This window comes from Ascaphus truei, unplaced genomic scaffold, assembly GCF_040206685.1.
Source record: "Ascaphus truei isolate aAscTru1 unplaced genomic scaffold, aAscTru1.hap1 HAP1_SCAFFOLD_1615, whole genome shotgun sequence".
Classification (NCBI taxonomy): Eukaryota; Metazoa; Chordata; class Amphibia; order Anura; family Ascaphidae; genus Ascaphus; species Ascaphus truei.
In genome coordinates this window covers 1-20,060 of record NW_027454506.1, presented here as the reverse complement: position 1 = coordinate 20,060, position 20,060 = coordinate 1, and the positions used below count along the sequence as shown (strand labels likewise).

General features: G+C 41.2%; 40 non-coding genes across 40 annotated transcripts; all 40 read right to left on the bottom strand.

Moving 5' to 3' along the window:
• Nucleotides 1-290: 290 nt before the first annotated feature.
• Nucleotides 291-409, bottom strand: LOC142476614 (5S ribosomal RNA). Its single transcript, XR_012791846.1, has one exon. It is a non-coding gene; the product is annotated as a 5S ribosomal RNA (ribosomal RNA).
• A 295-nt stretch (nucleotides 410-704) lies between these two features.
• Nucleotides 705-823, bottom strand: LOC142476490 (5S ribosomal RNA). The gene has a single exon (XR_012791726.1). It is a non-coding gene; the product is annotated as a 5S ribosomal RNA (ribosomal RNA).
• A 676-nt stretch (nucleotides 824-1,499) lies between these two features.
• On the bottom strand, nucleotides 1,500-1,618 carry LOC142476579 (5S ribosomal RNA). The gene has a single exon (XR_012791812.1). It is a non-coding gene; the product is annotated as a 5S ribosomal RNA (ribosomal RNA).
• A 295-nt stretch (nucleotides 1,619-1,913) lies between these two features.
• LOC142476478 (5S ribosomal RNA) lies at nucleotides 1,914-2,032 on the bottom strand. The gene has a single exon (XR_012791714.1). It is a non-coding gene; the product is annotated as a 5S ribosomal RNA (ribosomal RNA).
• Nucleotides 2,033-2,708: 676 nt separating this feature from the next.
• LOC142476578 (5S ribosomal RNA) lies at nucleotides 2,709-2,827 on the bottom strand. The gene has a single exon (XR_012791811.1). It is a non-coding gene; the product is annotated as a 5S ribosomal RNA (ribosomal RNA).
• A 295-nt stretch (nucleotides 2,828-3,122) lies between these two features.
• On the bottom strand, nucleotides 3,123-3,241 carry LOC142476466 (5S ribosomal RNA). The gene has a single exon (XR_012791702.1). It is a non-coding gene; the product is annotated as a 5S ribosomal RNA (ribosomal RNA).
• A 676-nt stretch (nucleotides 3,242-3,917) lies between these two features.
• On the bottom strand, nucleotides 3,918-4,036 carry LOC142476572 (5S ribosomal RNA). Its single transcript, XR_012791807.1, has one exon. It is a non-coding gene; the product is annotated as a 5S ribosomal RNA (ribosomal RNA).
• Nucleotides 4,037-4,322: 286 nt separating this feature from the next.
• LOC142476455 (5S ribosomal RNA) lies at nucleotides 4,323-4,441 on the bottom strand. The gene has a single exon (XR_012791689.1). It is a non-coding gene; the product is annotated as a 5S ribosomal RNA (ribosomal RNA).
• A 286-nt stretch (nucleotides 4,442-4,727) lies between these two features.
• On the bottom strand, nucleotides 4,728-4,846 carry LOC142476468 (5S ribosomal RNA). The gene has a single exon (XR_012791704.1). It is a non-coding gene; the product is annotated as a 5S ribosomal RNA (ribosomal RNA).
• A 286-nt stretch (nucleotides 4,847-5,132) lies between these two features.
• On the bottom strand, nucleotides 5,133-5,251 carry LOC142476467 (5S ribosomal RNA). The gene has a single exon (XR_012791703.1). It is a non-coding gene; the product is annotated as a 5S ribosomal RNA (ribosomal RNA).
• Nucleotides 5,252-5,537: 286 nt separating this feature from the next.
• Nucleotides 5,538-5,656, bottom strand: LOC142476465 (5S ribosomal RNA). Its single transcript, XR_012791701.1, has one exon. It is a non-coding gene; the product is annotated as a 5S ribosomal RNA (ribosomal RNA).
• Nucleotides 5,657-5,942: 286 nt separating this feature from the next.
• Nucleotides 5,943-6,061, bottom strand: LOC142476577 (5S ribosomal RNA). The gene has a single exon (XR_012791810.1). It is a non-coding gene; the product is annotated as a 5S ribosomal RNA (ribosomal RNA).
• Nucleotides 6,062-6,347: 286 nt separating this feature from the next.
• On the bottom strand, nucleotides 6,348-6,466 carry LOC142476464 (5S ribosomal RNA). The gene has a single exon (XR_012791700.1). It is a non-coding gene; the product is annotated as a 5S ribosomal RNA (ribosomal RNA).
• A 286-nt stretch (nucleotides 6,467-6,752) lies between these two features.
• Nucleotides 6,753-6,871, bottom strand: LOC142476463 (5S ribosomal RNA). Its single transcript, XR_012791698.1, has one exon. It is a non-coding gene; the product is annotated as a 5S ribosomal RNA (ribosomal RNA).
• A 676-nt stretch (nucleotides 6,872-7,547) lies between these two features.
• On the bottom strand, nucleotides 7,548-7,666 carry LOC142476571 (5S ribosomal RNA). The gene has a single exon (XR_012791806.1). It is a non-coding gene; the product is annotated as a 5S ribosomal RNA (ribosomal RNA).
• A 286-nt stretch (nucleotides 7,667-7,952) lies between these two features.
• Nucleotides 7,953-8,071, bottom strand: LOC142476609 (5S ribosomal RNA). The gene has a single exon (XR_012791841.1). It is a non-coding gene; the product is annotated as a 5S ribosomal RNA (ribosomal RNA).
• A 286-nt stretch (nucleotides 8,072-8,357) lies between these two features.
• On the bottom strand, nucleotides 8,358-8,476 carry LOC142476462 (5S ribosomal RNA). The gene has a single exon (XR_012791697.1). It is a non-coding gene; the product is annotated as a 5S ribosomal RNA (ribosomal RNA).
• Nucleotides 8,477-8,762: 286 nt separating this feature from the next.
• Nucleotides 8,763-8,881, bottom strand: LOC142476461 (5S ribosomal RNA). Its single transcript, XR_012791696.1, has one exon. It is a non-coding gene; the product is annotated as a 5S ribosomal RNA (ribosomal RNA).
• Nucleotides 8,882-9,557: 676 nt separating this feature from the next.
• LOC142476576 (5S ribosomal RNA) lies at nucleotides 9,558-9,676 on the bottom strand. The gene has a single exon (XR_012791809.1). It is a non-coding gene; the product is annotated as a 5S ribosomal RNA (ribosomal RNA).
• Nucleotides 9,677-9,971: 295 nt separating this feature from the next.
• On the bottom strand, nucleotides 9,972-10,090 carry LOC142476597 (5S ribosomal RNA). Its single transcript, XR_012791830.1, has one exon. It is a non-coding gene; the product is annotated as a 5S ribosomal RNA (ribosomal RNA).
• A 676-nt stretch (nucleotides 10,091-10,766) lies between these two features.
• LOC142476569 (5S ribosomal RNA) lies at nucleotides 10,767-10,885 on the bottom strand. Its single transcript, XR_012791804.1, has one exon. It is a non-coding gene; the product is annotated as a 5S ribosomal RNA (ribosomal RNA).
• A 286-nt stretch (nucleotides 10,886-11,171) lies between these two features.
• Nucleotides 11,172-11,290, bottom strand: LOC142476585 (5S ribosomal RNA). Its single transcript, XR_012791818.1, has one exon. It is a non-coding gene; the product is annotated as a 5S ribosomal RNA (ribosomal RNA).
• A 286-nt stretch (nucleotides 11,291-11,576) lies between these two features.
• Nucleotides 11,577-11,695, bottom strand: LOC142476460 (5S ribosomal RNA). Its single transcript, XR_012791695.1, has one exon. It is a non-coding gene; the product is annotated as a 5S ribosomal RNA (ribosomal RNA).
• Nucleotides 11,696-11,981: 286 nt separating this feature from the next.
• On the bottom strand, nucleotides 11,982-12,100 carry LOC142476459 (5S ribosomal RNA). Its single transcript, XR_012791694.1, has one exon. It is a non-coding gene; the product is annotated as a 5S ribosomal RNA (ribosomal RNA).
• A 286-nt stretch (nucleotides 12,101-12,386) lies between these two features.
• Nucleotides 12,387-12,505, bottom strand: LOC142476458 (5S ribosomal RNA). The gene has a single exon (XR_012791692.1). It is a non-coding gene; the product is annotated as a 5S ribosomal RNA (ribosomal RNA).
• Nucleotides 12,506-12,791: 286 nt separating this feature from the next.
• Nucleotides 12,792-12,910, bottom strand: LOC142476570 (5S ribosomal RNA). Its single transcript, XR_012791805.1, has one exon. It is a non-coding gene; the product is annotated as a 5S ribosomal RNA (ribosomal RNA).
• A 286-nt stretch (nucleotides 12,911-13,196) lies between these two features.
• LOC142476457 (5S ribosomal RNA) lies at nucleotides 13,197-13,315 on the bottom strand. Its single transcript, XR_012791691.1, has one exon. It is a non-coding gene; the product is annotated as a 5S ribosomal RNA (ribosomal RNA).
• Nucleotides 13,316-13,601: 286 nt separating this feature from the next.
• LOC142476456 (5S ribosomal RNA) lies at nucleotides 13,602-13,720 on the bottom strand. The gene has a single exon (XR_012791690.1). It is a non-coding gene; the product is annotated as a 5S ribosomal RNA (ribosomal RNA).
• Nucleotides 13,721-14,396: 676 nt separating this feature from the next.
• On the bottom strand, nucleotides 14,397-14,515 carry LOC142476568 (5S ribosomal RNA). Its single transcript, XR_012791803.1, has one exon. It is a non-coding gene; the product is annotated as a 5S ribosomal RNA (ribosomal RNA).
• A 286-nt stretch (nucleotides 14,516-14,801) lies between these two features.
• LOC142476564 (5S ribosomal RNA) lies at nucleotides 14,802-14,920 on the bottom strand. Its single transcript, XR_012791799.1, has one exon. It is a non-coding gene; the product is annotated as a 5S ribosomal RNA (ribosomal RNA).
• A 286-nt stretch (nucleotides 14,921-15,206) lies between these two features.
• Nucleotides 15,207-15,325, bottom strand: LOC142476454 (5S ribosomal RNA). The gene has a single exon (XR_012791688.1). It is a non-coding gene; the product is annotated as a 5S ribosomal RNA (ribosomal RNA).
• Nucleotides 15,326-15,611: 286 nt separating this feature from the next.
• Nucleotides 15,612-15,730, bottom strand: LOC142476453 (5S ribosomal RNA). Its single transcript, XR_012791686.1, has one exon. It is a non-coding gene; the product is annotated as a 5S ribosomal RNA (ribosomal RNA).
• Nucleotides 15,731-16,406: 676 nt separating this feature from the next.
• On the bottom strand, nucleotides 16,407-16,525 carry LOC142476452 (5S ribosomal RNA). Its single transcript, XR_012791685.1, has one exon. It is a non-coding gene; the product is annotated as a 5S ribosomal RNA (ribosomal RNA).
• Nucleotides 16,526-16,811: 286 nt separating this feature from the next.
• On the bottom strand, nucleotides 16,812-16,930 carry LOC142476601 (5S ribosomal RNA). Its single transcript, XR_012791833.1, has one exon. It is a non-coding gene; the product is annotated as a 5S ribosomal RNA (ribosomal RNA).
• A 286-nt stretch (nucleotides 16,931-17,216) lies between these two features.
• Nucleotides 17,217-17,335, bottom strand: LOC142476563 (5S ribosomal RNA). Its single transcript, XR_012791798.1, has one exon. It is a non-coding gene; the product is annotated as a 5S ribosomal RNA (ribosomal RNA).
• A 286-nt stretch (nucleotides 17,336-17,621) lies between these two features.
• LOC142476451 (5S ribosomal RNA) lies at nucleotides 17,622-17,740 on the bottom strand. Its single transcript, XR_012791684.1, has one exon. It is a non-coding gene; the product is annotated as a 5S ribosomal RNA (ribosomal RNA).
• A 286-nt stretch (nucleotides 17,741-18,026) lies between these two features.
• LOC142476599 (5S ribosomal RNA) lies at nucleotides 18,027-18,145 on the bottom strand. Its single transcript, XR_012791832.1, has one exon. It is a non-coding gene; the product is annotated as a 5S ribosomal RNA (ribosomal RNA).
• A 676-nt stretch (nucleotides 18,146-18,821) lies between these two features.
• Nucleotides 18,822-18,940, bottom strand: LOC142476567 (5S ribosomal RNA). Its single transcript, XR_012791802.1, has one exon. It is a non-coding gene; the product is annotated as a 5S ribosomal RNA (ribosomal RNA).
• Nucleotides 18,941-19,226: 286 nt separating this feature from the next.
• Nucleotides 19,227-19,345, bottom strand: LOC142476449 (5S ribosomal RNA). Its single transcript, XR_012791682.1, has one exon. It is a non-coding gene; the product is annotated as a 5S ribosomal RNA (ribosomal RNA).
• A 286-nt stretch (nucleotides 19,346-19,631) lies between these two features.
• Nucleotides 19,632-19,750, bottom strand: LOC142476450 (5S ribosomal RNA). Its single transcript, XR_012791683.1, has one exon. It is a non-coding gene; the product is annotated as a 5S ribosomal RNA (ribosomal RNA).
• Between the last annotated feature and the right edge of the window lie 310 nt (nucleotides 19,751-20,060).

The following is a 20,060-nucleotide window of genomic DNA, read 5'->3' as shown; positions in this document are numbered from 1 at the left end:
AGGCATAAGTGTATTATTGTGACCGTTAAAAAAATACATTCTTGAAGAATTACCTTAAATGGAGAAATTAAATCAGAGACTGAGAAAATGACAGGTGCACTCAAATATACTATAGACGGAATTCTTGATGTCAGAATTCTATTTTGGAAGGTTGCATTGTGTTGAACTTTCAGAGGAAAAAACGATAGATTTCTTTGCCACTGCGGGAAAAAAGTAGCAAGAAATGAAACATTTTCATTTGCTGCGAGGAATGCCATGTATATTTTCATTAGGGAAGCGAAAAATAAAAACCCCTACAGCACCTGGTATTCCCAGGCAGTCTCCCAACCCAGTACTAATCAAGCCTCACCCTGCTTAGCTTCCGAGATCTGACGAGATCGGGCGCTTTCAAGGTAGTATGGCCGTAGGTGGAGATTGCTGTCTCATGATATCCTCTCATTCTTAAATCCATGAGCCTATATCTTGATACATGCATACACAGAGACTGAGAAAATGACAGGTGCACTCAAATGTACTATAGACGGAATTCTTGATGTCAGAATTCTATTTTGGAAGGTTGCATTGTGTTGAACTTTCTGAGGAAAAAACGATATATTTCTTTGCCACTGCGGGAAAAAAGTAGTAAAAAATGAAACATTTTCATTTGCTGCAAGGAATGCCATGTATATTTTCATTAGGGAAGCAAAAAATAAAAACACCCACAGCACCCACAGCACCTGGTATTCCCAGGCAGTCTCCCAACCCAGTACTAATCAAGCCTCACCCTGCTTAGCTTCCGAGATCTGACGGGATCGGGCGCTTTCAAGGTAGTATGGCCGTAGGTGGAGATTGCTGTCTCATGATATCCTCTCATTCTTAAATCCATGAGCCTATATCTTGCTCCATGCATACACAGAGACTGAGAAAATGACAGGTGCACTCAAATGTACTATAGACGGAATTCTTGATGTCAGAATTCTATTTTGGAAGGTTGCATTGTGTTGAACTTTCAGAGGAAAAAACGATAGATTTCTTTGCCACTGCGGGAAAAAAGTAGTAAAAAATTTCAGAGGTGCCTATATTCAACCTCCTCCTGTTTGGATTTGAACTCACTATCTCTTCCAAGTATCAGCTTGAACACTGCACACCCCAACTCTGTGAGCCACAAGCTCACCATATAACATGCTGAGTGTTCTGAGGCCTGTATGATATATTTCTAAATGACATGGGAGGCATAAGTGTATTATTGTGACCGTTAAAAAAATACATTCTTGAAGAATTACCTTAAATGGAGAAATTAAATCAGAGACTGAGAAAATGACAGGTGCACTCAAATATACTATAGACGGAATTCTTGATGTCAGAATTCTATTTTGGAAGGTTGCATTGTGTTGAACTTTCAGAGGAAAAAACAATATATTTCTTTGCCACTCCGGGAAAAAAGTAGCAAGAAATGAAACATTTTCATTTGCTGCGAGGAATGCCATGTATATTTTCATTAGGGAAGCGAAAAATAAAAACCCCTACAGCACCTGGTATTCCCAGGCAGTCTCCCAACCCAGTACTAATCAAGCCTCACCCTGCTTAGCTTCCGAGATCTGACGGGATCGGGCGCTTTCAAGGTAGTATGGCCGTAGGTGGAGATTGCTGTCTCATGATATCCTCTCATTCTTAAATCCATGAGCCTATATCTTGCTACATGCATACACAGAGACTGAGAAAATGACAGGTGCACTCAAATGTACTATAGACGGAATTCTTGATGTCAGAATTCTATTTTGGAAGGTTGCATTGTGTTGAACTTTCTGAGGAAAAAACGATATATTTCTTTGCCACTGCGGGAAAAAAGTAGTAAAAAATGAAACATTTTCATTTGCTGCAAGGAATGCCATGTATATTTTCATTAGGGAAGCAAAAAATAAAAACACCCACAGCACCCACAGCACCTGGTATTCCCAGGCAGTCTCCCAACCCAGTACTAATCAAGCCTCACCCTGCTTAGCTTCCGAGATCTGACGGGATCGGGCGCTTTCAAGGTAGTATGGCCGTAGGTGGAGATTGCTGTCTCATGATATCCTCTCATTCTTAAATCCATGAGCCTATATCTTGCTCCATGCATACACAGAGACTGAGAAAATGACAGGTGCACTCAAATGTACTATAGACGGAATTCTTGATGTCAGAATTCTATTTTGGAAGGTTGCATTGTGTTGAACTTTCAGAGGAAAAAACGATAGATTTCTTTGCCACTGCGGGAAAAAAGTAGTAAAAAATTTCAGAGGTGCCTATATTCAACCTCCTCCTGTTTGGATTTGAACTCACTATCTCTTCCAAGTATCAGCTTGAACACTGCACACCCCAACTCTGTGAGCCACAAGCTCACCATATAACATGCTGAGTGTTCTGAGGCCTGTATGATATATTTCTAAATGACATGGGAGGCATAAGTGTATTATTGTGACCGTTAAAAAAATACATTCTTGAAGAATTACCTTAAATGGAGAAATTAAATCAGAGACTGAGAAAATGACAGGTGCACTCAAATATACTATAGACGGAATTCTTGATGTCAGAATTCTATTTTGGAAGGTTGCATTGTGTTGAACTTTCAGAGGAAAAAACAATATATTTCTTTGCCACTCCGGGAAAAAAGTAGCAAGAAATGAAACATTTTCATTTGCTGCGAGGAATGCCATGTATATTTTCATTAGGGAAGCGAAAAATAAAAACCCCTACAGCACCTGGTATTCCCAGGCAGTCTCCCAACCCAGTACTAATCAAGCCTCACCCTGCTTAGCTTCCGAGATCTGACGGGATCGGGCGCTTTCAAGGTAGTATGGCCGTAGGTGGAGATTGCTGTCTCATGATATCCTCTCATTCTTAAATCCATGAGCCTATATCTTGCTACATGCATACACAGAGACTGAGAAAATGACAGGTGCACTCAAATGTACTATAGACGGAATTCTTGATGTCAGAATTCTATTTTGGAAGGTTGCATTGTGTTGAACTTTCTGAGGAAAAAACGATATATTTCTTTGCCACTGCGGGAAAAAAGTAGTAAAAAATTAAACATTTTCATTTGCTGCAAGGAATGCCATGTATATTTTCATTAGGGAAGCAAAAAATAAAAACACCCACAGCACCCACAGCACCTGGTATTCCCAGGCAGTCTCCCAACCCAGTACTAATCAAGCCTCACCCTGCTTAGCTTCCGAGATCTGACGGGATCGGGCGCTTTCAAGGTAGTATGGCCGTAGGTGGAGATTGCTGTCTCATGATATCCTCTCATTCTTAAATCCATGAGCCTATATCTTGCTCCATGCATACACAGAGACTGAGAAAATGACAGGTGCACTCAAATGTACTATAGACGGAATTCTTGATGTCAGAATTCTATTTTGGAAGGTTGCATTGTGTTGAACTTTCAGAGGAAAAAACGATATATTTCTTTGCCACTGCGGGAAAAAAGTAGTAAAAAATTTCAGAGGTGCCTATATTCAACCTCCTCCTGTTTGGATTTGAACTCACTATCTCTTCCAAGTATCAGCTTGAACACTGCACACCCCAACTCTGTGAGCCACAAGCTCACCATATAACATGCTGAGTGTTCTGAGGCCTGTATGATATATTTCTAAATGACATGGGAGGCATAAGTGTATTATTGTGACCGTTAAAAAAATACATTCTTGAAGAATTACCTTAAATGGAGAAATTAAATCAGAGACTGAGAAAATGACAGGTGCACTCAAATATACTATAGACGGAATTCTTGATGTCAGAATTCTATTTTGGAAGGTTGCATTGTGTTGAACTTTCAGAGGAAAAAACAATATATTTCTTTGCCACTCCGGGAAAAAAGTAGCAAGAAATGAAACATTTTCATTTGCTGCGAGGAATGCCATGTATATTTTCATTAGGGAAGCGAAAAATAAAAACCCCTACAGCACCTGGTATTCCCAGGCAGTCTCCCAACCCAGGACTAATCAAGCCTCACCCTGCTTAGCTTCCGAGATCTGACGGGATCGGGCGCTTTCAAGGTAGTATGGCCGTAGGTGGAGATTGCTGTCTCATGATATCCTCTCATTCTTAAATCCATGAGCCTATATCTTGCTCCATGCATACACAGAGACTGAGAAAATGACAGGTGCACTCAAATGTACTATAGACGGAATTCTTGATGTCAGAATTCTATTTTGGAAGGTTGCATTGTGTTGAACTTTCTGAGGAAAAAACGATATATTTCTTTGCCACTGCGGGAAAAAAGTAGTAAAAAATGAAACATTTTCATTTGCTGCAAGGAATGCCATGTATATTTTCATTAGGGAAGCAAAAAATAAAAACACCCACAGCACCTGGTATTCCCAGGCAGTCTCCCAACCCAGTACTAATCAAGCCTCACCCTGCTTAGCTTCCGAGATCTGACGGGATCGGGCGCTTTCAAGGTAGTATGGCCGTAGGTGGAGATTGCTGTCTCATGATATCCTCTCATTCTTAAATCCATGAGCCTATATCTTGCTCCATGCATACACAGAGACTGAGAAAATGACAGGTGCACTCAAATGTACTATAGACGGAATTCTTGATGTCAGAATTCTATTTTGGAAGGTTGCATTGTGTTGAACTTTCAGAGGAAAAAACGATATATTTCTTTGCCACTGCGGGAAAAAAGTAGCAAGAAATGAAACATTTTCATTTGCTGCGAGGAATGCCATGTATATTTTCATTAGGGAAGCGAAAAATAAAAACCCCTACAGCACCTGGTATTCCCAGGCAGTCTCCCAACCCAGTACTAATCAAGCCTCACCCTGCTTAGCTTCCGAGATCTGACGGGATCGGGCGCTGTCAAGGTAGTATGGCCGTAGGTGGAGATTGCTGTCTCATGATATCCTCTCATTCTTAAATCCATGAGCCTATATCTTGCTCCATGCATACACAGAGACTGAGAAAATGACAGGTGCACTCAAATGTACTATAGACGGAATTCTTGATGTCAGAATTCTATTTTGGAAGGTTGCATTGTGTTGAACTTTCAGAGGAAAAAACGATATATTTATTTGCCACTGCGGGAAAAAAGTAGCAAGAAATGAAACATTTTCATTTGCTGCGAGGAATGCCATGTATATTTTCATTAGGGAAGCGAAAAATAAAAACCCCTACAGCACCTGGTATTCCCAGGCAGTCTCCCAACCCAGTACTAATCAAGCCTCACCCTGCTTAGCTTCCGAGATCTGACGGGATCGGGCGCTGTCAAGGTAGTATGGCCGTAGGTGGAGATTGCTGTCTCATGATATCCTCTCATTCTTAAATCCATGAGCCTATATCTTGCTCCATGCATACACAGAGACTGAGAAAATGACAGGTGCACTCAAATGTACTATAGACGGAATTCTTGATGTCAGAATTCTATTTTGGAAGGTTGCATTGTGTTGAACTTTCAGAGGAAAAAACGATATATTTCTTTGCCACTGCGGGAAAAAAGTAGCAAGAAATGAAACATTTTCATTTGCTGCGAGGAATGCCATGTATATTTTCATTAGGGAAGCGAAAAATAAAAACCCCTACAGCACCTGGTATTCCCAGGCAGTCTCCCAACCCAGTACTAATCAAGCCTCACCCTGCTTAGCTTCCGAGATCTGACGGGATCGGGCGCTGTCAAGGTAGTATGGCCGTAGGTGGAGATTGCTGTCTCATGATATCCTCTCATTCTTAAATCCATGAGCCTATATCTTGCTCCATGCATACACAGAGACTGAGAAAATGACAGGTGCACTCAAATGTACTATAGACGGAATTCTTGATGTCAGAATTCTATTTTGGAAGGTTGCATTGTGTTGAACTTTCTGAGGAAAAAACAATATATTTCTTTGCCACTCCGGGAAAAAAGTAGCAAGAAATGAAACATTTTCATTTGCTGCGAGGAATGCCATGTATATTTTCATTAGGGAAGCGAAAAATAAAAACCCCTACAGCACCTGGTATTCCCAGGCAGTCTCCCAACCCAGTACTAATCAAGCCTCACCCTGCTTAGCTTCCGAGATCTGACGGGATCGGGCGCTTTCAAGGTAGTATGGCCGTAGGTGGAGATTGCTGTCTCATGATATCCTCTCATTCTTAAATCCATGAGCCTATATCTTGCTCCATGCATACACAGAGACTGAGAAAATGACAGGTGCACTCAAATGTACTATAGACGGAATTCTTGATGTCAGAATTCTATTTTGGAAGGTTGCATTGTGTTGAACTTTCAGAGGAAAAAACGATAGATTTCTTTGCCACTGCGGGAAAAAAGTAGCAAGAAATGAAACATTTTCATTTGCTGCGAGGAATGCCATGTATATTTTCATTAGGGAAGCGAAAAATAAAAACCCCTACAGCACCTGGTATTCCCAGGCAGTCTCCCAACCCAGTACTAATCAAGCCTCACCCTGCTTAGCTTCCGAGATCTGACGGGATCGGGCGCTGTCAAGGTAGTATGGCCGTAGGTGGAGATTGCTGTCTCATGATATCCTCTCATTCTTAAATCCATGAGCCTATATCTTGCTCCATGCATACACAGAGACTGAGAAAATGACAGGTGCACTCAAATGTACTATAGACGGAATTCTTGATGTCAGAATTCTATTTTGGAAGGTTGCATTGTGTTGAACTTTCAGAGGAAAAAACGATAGATTTCTTTGCCACTGCGGGAAAAAAGTAGCAAGAAATGAAACATTTTCATTTGCTGCGAGGAATGCCATGTATATTTTCATTAGGGAAGCAAAAAATAAAAACCCCTACAGCACCTGGTATTCCCAGGCAGTCTCCCAACCCAGTACTAATCAAGCCTCACCCTGCTTAGCTTCCGAGATCTGACGGGATCGGGCGCTGTCAAGGTAGTATGGCCGTAGGTGGAGATTGCTGTCTCATGATATCCTCTCATTCTTAAATCCATGAGCCTATATCTTGCTCCATGCATACACAGAGACTGAGAAAATGACAGGTGCACTCAAATGTACTATAGACGGAATTCTTGATGTCAGAATTCTATTTTGGAAGGTTGCATTGTGTTGAACTTTCAGAGGAAAAAACGATAGATTTCTTTGCCACTGCGGGAAAAAAGTAGTAAAAAATTTCAGAGGTGCCTATATTCAACCTCCTCCTGTTTGGATTTGAACTCACTATCTCTTCCAAGTATCAGCTTGAACACTGCACACCCCAACTCTGTGAGCCACAAGCTCACCATATAACATGCTGAGTGTTCTGAGGCCTGTATGATATATTTCTAAATGACATGGGAGGCATAAGTGTATTATTGTGACCGTTAAAAAAATACATTCTTGAAGAATTACCTTAAATGGAGAAATTAAATCAGAGACTGAGAAAATGACAGGTGCACTCAAATATACTATAGACGGAATTCTTGATGTCAGAATTCTATTTTGGAAGGTTGCATTGTGTTGAACTTTCAGAGGAAAAAACAATATATTTCTTTGCCACTCCGGGAAAAAAGTAGCAAGAAATGAAACATTTTCATTTGCTGCGAGGAATGCCATGTATATTTTCATTAGGGAAGCGAAAAATAAAAACCCCTACAGCACCTGGTATTCCCAGGCAGTCTCCCAACCCAGGACTAATCAAGCCTCACCCTGCTTAGCTTCCGAGATCTGACGGGATCGGGCGCTTTCAAGGTAGTATGGCCGTAGGTGGAGATTGCTGTCTCATGATATCCTCTCATTCTTAAATCCATGAGCCTATATCTTGCTCCATGCATACACAGAGACTGAGAAAATGACAGGTGCACTCAAATGTACTATAGACGGAATTCTTGATGTCAGAATTCTATTTTGGAAGGTTGCATTGTGTTGAACTTTCTGAGGAAAAAACGATATATTTCTTTGCCACTGCGGGAAAAAAGTAGTAAAAAATGAAACATTTTCATTTGCTGCAAGGAATGCCATGTATATTTTCATTAGGGAAGCAAAAAATAAAAACACCCACAGCACCTGGTATTCCCAGGCAGTCTCCCAACCCAGTACTAATCAAGCCTCACCCTGCTTAGCTTCCGAGATCTGACGGGATCGGGCGCTTTCAAGGTAGTATGGCCGTAGGTGGAGATTGCTGTCTCATGATATCCTCTCATTCTTAAATCCATGAGCCTATATCTTGCTCCATGCATACACAGAGACTGAGAAAATGACAGGTGCACTCAAATGTACTATAGACGGAATTCTTGATGTCAGAATTCTATTTTGGAAGGTTGCATTGTGTTGAACTTTCAGAGGAAAAAACGATATATTTCTTTGCCACTGCGGGAAAAAAGTAGCAAGAAATGAAACATTTTCATTTGCTGCGAGGAATGCCATGTATATTTTCATTAGGGAAGCGAAAAATAAAAACCCCTACAGCACCTGGTATTCCCAGGCAGTCTCCCAACCCAGTACTAATCAAGCCTCACCCTGCTTAGCTTCCGAGATCTGACGGGATCGGGCGCTGTCAAGGTAGTATGGCCGTAGGTGGAGATTGCTGTCTCATGATATCCTCTCATTCTTAAATCCATGAGCCTATATCTTGCTCCATGCATACACAGAGACTGAGAAAATGACAGGTGCACTCAAATGTACTATAGACGGAATTCTTGATGTCAGAATTCTATTTTGGAAGGTTGCATTGTGTTGAACTTTCAGAGGAAAAAACGATATATTTCTTTGCCACTGCGGGAAAAAAGTAGCAAGAAATGAAACATTTTCATTTGCTGCGAGGAATGCCATGTATATTTTCATTAGGGAAGCGAAAAATAAAAACCCCTACAGCACCTGGTATTCCCAGGCAGTCTCCCAACCCAGTACTAATCAAGCCTCACCCTGCTTAGCTTCCGAGATCTGACGGGATCGGGCGCTGTCAAGGTAGTATGGCCGTAGGTGGAGATTGCTGTCTCATGATATCCTCTCATTCTTAAATCCATGAGCCTATATCTTGCTCCATGCATACACAGAGACTGAGAAAATGACAGGTGCACTCAAATGTACTATAGACGGAATTCTTGATGTCAGAATTCTATTTTGGAAGGTTGCATTGTGTTGAACTTTCAGAGGAAAAAACGATAGATTTCTTTGCCACTGCGGGAAAAAAGTAGTAAAAAATTTCAGAGGTGCCTATATTCAACCTCCTCCTGTTTGGATTTGAACTCACTATCTCTTCCAAGTATCAGCTTGAACACTGCACACCCCAACTCTGTGAGCCACAAGCTCACCATATAACATGCTGAGTGTTCTGAGGCCTGTATGATATATTTCTAAATGACATGGGAGGCATAAGTGTATTATTGTGACCGTTAAAAAAATACATTCTTGAAGAATTACCTTAAATGGAGAAATTAAATCAGAGACTGAGAAAATGACAGGTGCACTCAAATATACTATAGACGGAATTCTTGATGTCAGAATTCTATTTTGGAAGGTTGCATTGTGTTGAACTTTCAGAGGAAAAAACAATATATTTCTTTGCCACTCCGGGAAAAAAGTAGCAAGAAATGAAACATTTTCATTTGCTGCGAGGAATGCCATGTATATTTTCATTAGGGAAGCGAAAAATAAAAACCCCTACAGCACCTGGTATTCCCAGGCAGTCTCCCAACCCAGTACTAATCAAGCCTCACCCTGCTTAGCTTCCGAGATCTGACGGGATCGGGCGCTTTCAAGGTAGTATGGCCGTAGGTGGAGATTGCTGTCTCATGATATCCTCTCATTCTTAAATCCATGAGCCTATATCTTGCTACATGCATACACAGAGACTGAGAAAATGACAGGTGCACTCAAATGTACTATAGACGGAATTCTTGATGTCAGAATTCTATTTTGGAAGGTTGCATTGTGTTGAACTTTCTGAGGAAAAAACGATATATTTCTTTGCCACTGCGGGAAAAAAGTAGTAAAAAATGAAACATTTTCATTTGCTGCAAGGAATGCCATGTATATTTTCATTAGGGAAGCAAAAAATAAAAACACCCACAGCACCCACAGCACCTGGTATTCCCAGGCAGTCTCCCAACCCAGTACTAATCAAGCCTCACCCTGCTTAGCTTCCGAGATCTGACGGGATCGGGCGCTTTCAAGGTAGTATGGCCGTAGGTGGAGATTGCTGTCTCATGATATCCTCTCATTCTTAAATCCATGAGCCTATATCTTGCTCCATGCATACACAGAGACTGAGAAAATGACAGGTGCACTCAAATGTACTATAGACGGAATTCTTGATGTCAGAATTCTATTTTGGAAGGTTGCATTGTGTTGAACTTTCAGAGGAAAAAACGATATATTTCTTTGCCACTGCGGGAAAAAAGTAGTAAAAAATTTCAGAGGTGCCTATATTCAACCTCCTCCTGTTTGGATTTGAACTCACTATCTCTTCCAAGTATCAGCTTGAACACTGCACACCCCAACTCTGTGAGCCACAAGCTCACCATATAACATGCTGAGTGTTCTGAGGCCTGTATGATATATTTCTAAATGACATGGGAGGCATAAGTGTATTATTGTGACCGTTAAAAAAATACATTCTTGAAGAATTACCTTAAATGGAGAAATTAAATCAGAGACTGAGAAAATGACAGGTGCACTCAAATATACTATAGACGGAATTCTTGATGTCAGAATTCTATTTTGGAAGGTTGCATTGTGTTGAACTTTCAGAGGAAAAAACAATATATTTCTTTGCCACTCCGGGAAAAAAGTAGCAAGAAATGAAACATTTTCATTTGCTGCGAGGAATGCCATGTATATTTTCATTAGGGAAGCGAAAAATAAAAACCCCTACAGCACCTGGTATTCCCAGGCAGTCTCCCAACCCAGGACTAATCAAGCCTCACCCTGCTTAGCTTCCGAGATCTGACGGGATCGGGCGCTTTCAAGGTAGTATGGCCGTAGGTGGAGATTGCTGTCTCATGATATCCTCTCATTCTTAAATCCATGAGCCTATATCTTGCTCCATGCATACACAGAGACTGAGAAAATGACAGGTGCACTCAAATGTACTATAGACGGAATTCTTGATGTCAGAATTCTATTTTGGAAGGTTGCATTGTGTTGAACTTTCTGAGGAAAAAACGATATATTTCTTTGCCACTGCGGGAAAAAAGTAGTAAAAAATGAAACATTTTCATTTGCTGCAAGGAATGCCATGTATATTTTCATTAGGGAAGCAAAAAATAAAAACACCCACAGCACCTGGTATTCCCAGGCAGTCTCCCAACCCAGTACTAATCAAGCCTCACCCTGCTTAGCTTCCGAGATCTGACGGGATCGGGCGCTTTCAAGGTAGTATGGCCGTAGGTGGAGATTGCTGTCTCATGATATCCTCTCATTCTTAAATCCATGAGCCTATATCTTGCTCCATGCATACACAGAGACTGAGAAAATGACAGGTGCACTCAAATGTACTATAGACGGAATTCTTGATGTCAGAATTCTATTTTGGAAGGTTGCATTGTGTTGAACTTTCAGAGGAAAAAACGATATATTTCTTTGCCACTGCGGGAAAAAAGTAGCAAGAAATGAAACATTTTCATTTGCTGCGAGGAATGCCATGTATATTTTCATTAGGGAAGCGAAAAATAAAAACCCCTACAGCACCTGGTATTCCCAGGCAGTCTCCCAACCCAGTACTAATCAAGCCTCACCCTGCTTAGCTTCCGAGATCTGACGGGATCGGGCGCTGTCAAGGTAGTATGGCCGTAGGTGGAGATTGCTGTCTCATGATATCCTCTCATTCTTAAATCCATGAGCCTATATCTTGCTCCATGCATACACAGAGACTGAGAAAATGACAGGTGCACTCAAATGTACTATAGACGGAATTCTTGATGTCAGAATTCTATTTTGGAAGGTTGCATTGTGTTGAACTTTCAGAGGAAAAAACGATATATTTATTTGCCACTGCGGGAAAAAAGTAGCAAGAAATGAAACATTTTCATTTGCTGCGAGGAATGCCATGTATATTTTCATTAGGGAAGCGAAAAATAAAAACCCCTACAGCACCTGGTATTCCCAGGCAGTCTCCCAACCCAGTACTAATCAAGCCTCACCCTGCTTAGCTTCCGAGATCTGACGGGATCGGGCGCTGTCAAGGTAGTATGGCCGTAGGTGGAGATTGCTGTCTCATGATATCCTCTCATTCTTAAATCCATGAGCCTATATCTTGCTCCATGCATACACAGAGACTGAGAAAATGACAGGTGCACTCAAATGTACTATAGACGGAATTCTTGATGTCAGAATTCTATTTTGGAAGGTTGCATTGTGTTGAACTTTCAGAGGAAAAAACGATATATTTCTTTGCCACTGCGGGAAAAAAGTAGCAAGAAATGAAACATTTTCATTTGCTGCGAGGAATGCCATGTATATTTTCATTAGGGAAGCGAAAAATAAAAACCCCTACAGCACCTGGTATTCCCAGGCAGTCTCCCAACCCAGTACTAATCAAGCCTCACCCTGCTTAGCTTCCGAGATCTGACGGGATCGGGCGCTGTCAAGGTAGTATGGCCGTAGGTGGAGATTGCTGTCTCATGATATCCTCTCATTCTTAAATCCATGAGCCTATATCTTGCTCCATGCATACACAGAGACTGAGAAAATGACAGGTGCACTCAAATGTACTATAGACGGAATTCTTGATGTCAGAATTCTATTTTGGAAGGTTGCATTGTGTTGAACTTTCTGAGGAAAAAACAATATATTTCTTTGCCACTCCGGGAAAAAAGTAGCAAGAAATGAAACATTTTCATTTGCTGCGAGGAATGCCATGTATATTTTCATTAGGGAAGCGAAAAATAAAAACCCCTACAGCACCTGGTATTCCCAGGCAGTCTCCCAACCCAGTACTAATCAAGCCTCACCCTGCTTAGCTTCCGAGATCTGACGGGATCGGGCGCTTTCAAGGTAGTATGGCCGTAGGTGGAGATTGCTGTCTCATGATATCCTCTCATTCTTAAATCCATGAGCCTATATCTTGCTCCATGCATACACAGAGACTGAGAAAATGACAGGTGCACTCAAATGTACTATAGACGGAATTCTTGATGTCAGAATTCTATTTTGGAAGGTTGCATTGTGTTGAACTTTCAGAGGAAAAAACGATAGATTTCTTTGCCACTGCGGGAAAAAAGTAGCAAGAAATGAAACATTTTCATTTGCTGCGAGGAATGCCATGTATATTTTCATTAGGGAAGCGAAAAATAAAAACCCCTACAGCACCTGGTATTCCCAGGCAGTCTCCCAACCCAGTACTAATCAAGCCTCACCCTGCTTAGCTTCCGAGATCTGACGGGATCGGGCGCTGTCAAGGTAGTATGGCCGTAGGTGGAGATTGCTGTCTCATGATATCCTCTCATTCTTAAATCCATGAGCCTATATCTTGCTCCATGCATACACAGAGACTGAGAAAATGACAGGTGCACTCAAATGTACTATAGACGGAATTCTTGATGTCAGAATTCTATTTTGGAAGGTTGCATTGTGTTGAACTTTCAGAGGAAAAAACGATAGATTTCTTTGCCACTGCGGGAAAAAAGTAGCAAGAAATGAAACATTTTCATTTGCTGCGAGGAATGCCATGTATATTTTCATTAGGGAAGCAAAAAATAAAAACCCCTACAGCACCTGGTATTCCCAGGCAGTCTCCCAACCCAGTACTAATCAAGCCTCACCCTGCTTAGCTTCCGAGATCTGACGGGATCGGGCGCTGTCAAGGTAGTATGGCCGTAGGTGGAGATTGCTGTCTCATGATATCCTCTCATTCTTAAATCCATGAGCCTATATCTTGCTCCATGCATACACAGAGACTGAGAAAATGACAGGTGCACTCAAATGTACTATAGACGGAATTCTTGATGTCAGAATTCTATTTTGGAAGGTTGCATTGTGTTGAACTTTCAGAGGAAAAAACGATAGATTTCTTTGCCACTGCGGGAAAAAAGTAGTAAAAAATTTCAGAGGTGCCTATATTCAACCTCCTCCTGTTTGGATTTGAACTCACTATCTCTTCCAAGTATCAGCTTGAACACTGCACACCCCAACTCTGTGAGCCACAAGCTCACCATATAACATGCTGAGTGTTCTGAGGCCTGTATGATATATTTCTAAATGACATGGGAGGCATAAGTGTATTATTGTGACCGTTAAAAAAATACATTCTTGAAGAATTACCTTAAATGGAGAAATTAAATCAGAGACTGAGAAAATGACAGGTGCACTCAAATATACTATAGACGGAATTCTTGATGTCAGAATTCTATTTTGGAAGGTTGCATTGTGTTGAACTTTCAGAGGAAAAAACAATATATTTCTTTGCCACTCCGGGAAAAAAGTAGCAAGAAATGAAACATTTTCATTTGCTGCGAGGAATGCCATGTATATTTTCATTAGGGAAGCGAAAAATAAAAACCCCTACAGCACCTGGTATTCCCAGGCAGTCTCCCAACCCAGGACTAATCAAGCCTCACCCTGCTTAGCTTCCGAGATCTGACGGGATCGGGCGCTTTCAAGGTAGTATGGCCGTAGGTGGAGATTGCTGTCTCATGATATCCTCTCATTCTTAAATCCATGAGCCTATATCTTGCTCCATGCATACACAGAGACTGAGAAAATGACAGGTGCACTCAAATGTACTATAGACGGAATTCTTGATGTCAGAATTCTATTTTGGAAGGTTGCATTGTGTTGAACTTTCTGAGGAAAAAACGATATATTTCTTTGCCACTGCGGGAAAAAAGTAGTAAAAAATGAAACATTTTCATTTGCTGCAAGGAATGCCATGTATATTTTCATTAGGGAAGCAAAAAATAAAAACACCCACAGCACCTGGTATTCCCAGGCAGTCTCCCAACCCAGTACTAATCAAGCCTCACCCTGCTTAGCTTCCGAGATCTGACGGGATCGGGCGCTTTCAAGGTAGTATGGCCGTAGGTGGAGATTGCTGTCTCATGATATCCTCTCATTCTTAAATCCATGAGCCTATATCTTGCTCCATGCATACACAGAGACTGAGAAAATGACAGGTGCACTCAAATGTACTATAGACGGAATTCTTGATGTCAGAATTCTATTTTGGAAGGTTGCATTGTGTTGAACTTTCAGAGGAAAAAACGATATATTTCTTTGCCACTGCGGGAAAAAAGTAGCAAGAAATGAAACATTTTCATTTGCTGCGAGGAATGCCATGTATATTTTCATTAGGGAAGCGAAAAATAAAAACCCCTACAGCACCTGGTATTCCCAGGCAGTCTCCCAACCCAGTACTAATCAAGCCTCACCCTGCTTAGCTTCCGAGATCTGACGGGATCGGGCGCTGTCAAGGTAGTATGGCCGTAGGTGGAGATTGCTGTCTCATGATATCCTCTCATTCTTAAATCCATGAGCCTATATCTTGCTCCATGCATACACAGAGACTGAGAAAATGACAGGTGCACTCAAATGTACTATAGACGGAATTCTTGATGTCAGAATTCTATTTTGGAAGGTTGCATTGTGTTGAACTTTCAGAGGAAAAAACGATATATTTCTTTGCCACTGCGGGAAAAAAGTAGCAAGAAATGAAACATTTTCATTTGCTGCGAGGAATGCCATGTATATTTTCATTAGGGAAGCGAAAAATAAAAACCCCTACAGCACCTGGTATTCCCAGGCAGTCTCCCAACCCAGTACTAATCAAGCCTCACCCTGCTTAGCTTCCGAGATCTGACGGGATCGGGCGCTGTCAAGGTAGTATGGCCGTAGGTGGAGATTGCTGTCTCATGATATCCTCTCATTCTTAAATCCATGAGCCTATATCTTGCTCCATGCATACACAGAGACTGAGAAAATGACAGGTGCACTCAAATGTACTATAGACGGAATTCTTGATGTCAGAATTCTATTTTGGAAGGTTGCATTGTGTTGAACTTTCAGAGGAAAAAACGATAGATTTCTTTGCCACTGCGGGAAAAAAGTAGTAAAAAATTTCAGAGGTGCCTATATTCAACCTCCTCCTGTTTGGATTTGAACTCACTATCTCTTCCAAGTATCAGCTTGAACACTGCACACCCCAACTCTGTGAGCCACAAGCTCACCATATAACATGCTGAGTGTTCTGAGGCCTGTATGATATATTTCTAAATGACATGGGAGGCATAAGTGTATTATTGTGACCGTTAAAAAAATACATTCTTGAAGAATTACCTTAAATGGAGAAATTAAATCAGAGACTGAGAAAATGACAGGTGCACTCAAATATACTATAGACGGAATTCTTGATGTCAAAATTCTATTTTGGAAGGTTGCATTGTGTTGAACTTTCAGAGGAAAAAACAATATATTTCTTTGCCACTCCGGGAAAAAAGTAGCAAGAAATGAAACATTTTCATTTGCTGCGAGGAATGCCATGTATATTTTCATTAGGGAAGCGAAAAATAAAAACCCCTACAGCACCTGGTATTCCCAGGCAGTCTCCCAACCCAGTACTAATCAAGCCTCACCCTGCTTAGCTTCCGAGATCTGACGGGATCGGGCGCTGTCAAGGTAGTATGGCCGTAGGTGGAGATTGCTGTCTCATGATATCCTCTCATTCTTAAATCCATGAGCCTATATCTTGCTCCATGCATACACAGAGACTGAGAAAATGACAGGTGCACTCAAATGTACTATAGACGGAATTCTTGATGTCAGAATTCTATTTTGGAAGGTTGCATTGTGTTGAACTTTCTGAGGAAAAAACGATATATTTCTTTGCCACTGCGGGAAAAAAGTAGTAAAAAATGAAACATTTTCATTTGCTGCAAGGAATGCCATGTATATTTTCATTAGGGAAGCAAAAAATAAAAACACCCACAGCACCTGGTATTCCCAGGCAGTCTCCCAACCCAGTACTAATCAAGCCTCACCCTGCTTAGCTTCCGAGATCTGACGGGATCGGGCGCTGTCAAGGTAGTATGGCCGTAGGTGGAGATTGCTGTCTCATGATATCCTCTCATTCTTAAATCCATGAGCCTATATCTTGCTCCATGCATACACAGAGACTGAGAAAATGACAGGTGCACTCAAATGTACTATAGACGGAATTCTTGATGTCAGAATTCTATTTTGGAAGGTTGCATTGTGTTGAACTTTCAGAGGAAAAAACGATAGATTTCTTTGCCACTGCGGGAAAAAAGTAGTAAAAAATGAAACATTTTCATTTGCTGCAAGGAATGCCATGTATATTTTGATTAGTGAAGCAAAAAATAAAAACACTCACAGCACCTGGTATTCCCAGGCAGTCTCCCAACCCAGTACTAATCAAGCCTCACCCTGCTTAGCTTCCGAGATCTGACGGGATCGGGCGCTTTCAAGGTAGTATGGCCGTAGGTGGAGATTGCTGTCTCATGATATCCTCTCATTCTTAAATCCATGAGCCTATATCTTGCTCCATGCATACACAGAGACTGAGAAAATGACAGGTGCACTCAAATGTACTATAGACGGAATTCTTGATGTCAGAATTCTATTTTGGAAGGTTGCATTGTGTTGAACTTTCAGAGGAAAAAACGATATATTTCTTTGCCACTGCGGGAAAAAAGTAGCAAGAAATGAAACATTTTCATTTGCTGCGAGGAATGCCATGTATATTTTCATTAGGGAAGCGAAAAATAAAAACCCCTACAGCACCTGGTATTCCCAGGCAGTCTCCCAACCCAGTACTAATCAAGCCTCACCCTGCTTAGCTTCCGAGATCTGACGGGATCGGGCGCTGTCAAGGTAGTATGGCCGTAGGTGGAGATTGCTGTCTCATGATATCCTCTCATTCTTAAATCCATGAGCCTATATCTTGCTCCATGCATACACAGAGACTGAGAAAATGACAGGTGCACTCAAATGTACTATAGACGGAATTCTTGATGTCAGAATTCTATTTTGGAAGGTTGCATTGTGTTGAACTTTCTGAGGAAAAAACGATATATTTCTTTGCCACTGCGGGAAAAAAGTAGTAAAAAATGAAACATTTTCATTTGCTGCAAGGAATGCCATGTATATTTTCATTAGGGAAGCAAAAAATAAAAACACCCACAGCACCTGGTATTCCCAGGCAGTCTCCCAACCCAGTACTAATCAAGCCTCACCCTGCTTAGCTTCCGAGATCTGACGGGATCGGGCGCTGTCAAGGTAGTATGGCCGTAGGTGGAGATTGCTGTCTCATGATATCCTCTCATTCTTAAATCCATGAGCCTATATCTTGCTCCATGCATACACAGAGACTGAGAAAATGACAGGTGCACTCAAATGTACTATAGACGGAATTCTTGATGTCAGAATTCTATTTTGGAAGGTTGCATTGTGTTGAACTTTCAGAGGAAAAAACGATAGATTTCTTTGCCACTGCGGGAAAAAAGTAGTAAAAAATTTCAGAGGTGCCTATATTCAACCTCCTCCTGTTTGGATTTGAACTCACTATCTCTTCCAAGTATCAGCTTGAACACTGCACACCCCAACTCTGTGAGCCACAAGCTCACCATATAACATGCTGAGTGTTCTGAGGCCTGTATGATATATTTCTAAATGACATGGGAGGCATAAGTGTATTATTGTGACCGTTAAAAAAATACATTCTTGAAGAATTACCTTAAATGGAGAAATTAAATCAGAGACTGAGAAAATGACAGGTGCACTCAAATATACTATAGACGGAATTCTTGATGTCAGAATTCTATTTTGGAAGGTTGCATTGTGTTGAACTTTCAGAGGAAAAAACAATATATTTCTTTGCCACTCCGGGAAAAAAGTAGCAAGAAATGAAACATTTTCATTTGCTGCGAGGAATGCCATGTATATTTTCATTAGGGAAGCGAAAAATAAAAACCCCTACAGCACCTGGTATTCCCAGGCAGTCTCCCAACCCAGGACTAATCAAGCCTCACCCTGCTTAGCTTCCGAGATCTGACGGGATCGGGCGCTTTCAAGGTAGTATGGCCGTAGGTGGAGATTGCTGTCTCATGATATCCTCTCATTCTTAAATCCATGAGCCTATATCTTGCTCCATGCATACACAGAGACTGAGAAAATGACAGGTGCACTCAAATGTACTATAGACGGAATTCTTGATGTCAGAATTCTATTTTGGAAGGTTGCATTGTGTTGAACTTTCTGAGGAAAAAACGATATATTTCTTTGCCACTGCGGGAAAAAAGTAGTAAAAAATGAAACATTTTCATTTGCTGCAAGGAATGCCATGTATATTTTCATTAGGGAAGCAAAAAATAAAAACACCCACAGCACCTGGTATTCCCAGGCAGTCTCCCAACCCAGTACTAATCAAGCCTCACCCTGCTTAGCTTCCGAGATCTGACGGGATCGGGCGCTTTCAAGGTAGTATGGCCGTAGGTGGAGATTGCTGTCTCATGATATCCTCTCATTCTTAAATCCATGAGCCTATATCTTGCTCCATGCATACACAGAGACTGAGAAAATGACAGGTGCACTCAAATGTACTATAGACGGAATTCTTGATGTCAGAATTCTATTTTGGAAGGTTGCATTGTGTTGAACTTTCAGAGGAAAAAACGATATATTTCTTTGCCACTGCGGGAAAAAAGTAGCAAGAAATGAAACATTTTCATTTGCTGCGAGGAATGCCATGTATATTTTCATTAGGGAAGCGAAAAATAAAAACCCCTACAGCACCTGGTATTCCCAGGCAGTCTCCCAACCCAGTACTAATCAAGCCTCACCCTGCTTAGCTTCCGAGATCTGACGGGATCGGGCGCTGTCAAGGTAGTATGGCCGTAGGTGGAGATTGCTGTCTCATGATATCCTCTCATTCTTAAATCCATGAGCCTATATCTTGCTCCATGCATACACAGAGACTGAGAAAATGACAGGTGCACTCAAATGTACTATAGACGGAATTCTTGATGTCAGAATTCTATTTTGGAAGGTTGCATTGTGTTGAACTTTCAGAGGAAAAAACGATATATTTATTTGCCACTGCGGGAAAAAAGTAGCAAGAAATGAAACATTTTCATTTGCTGCGAGGAATGCCATGTATATTTTCATTAGGGAAGCGAAAAATAAAAACCCCTACAGCACCTGGTATTCCCA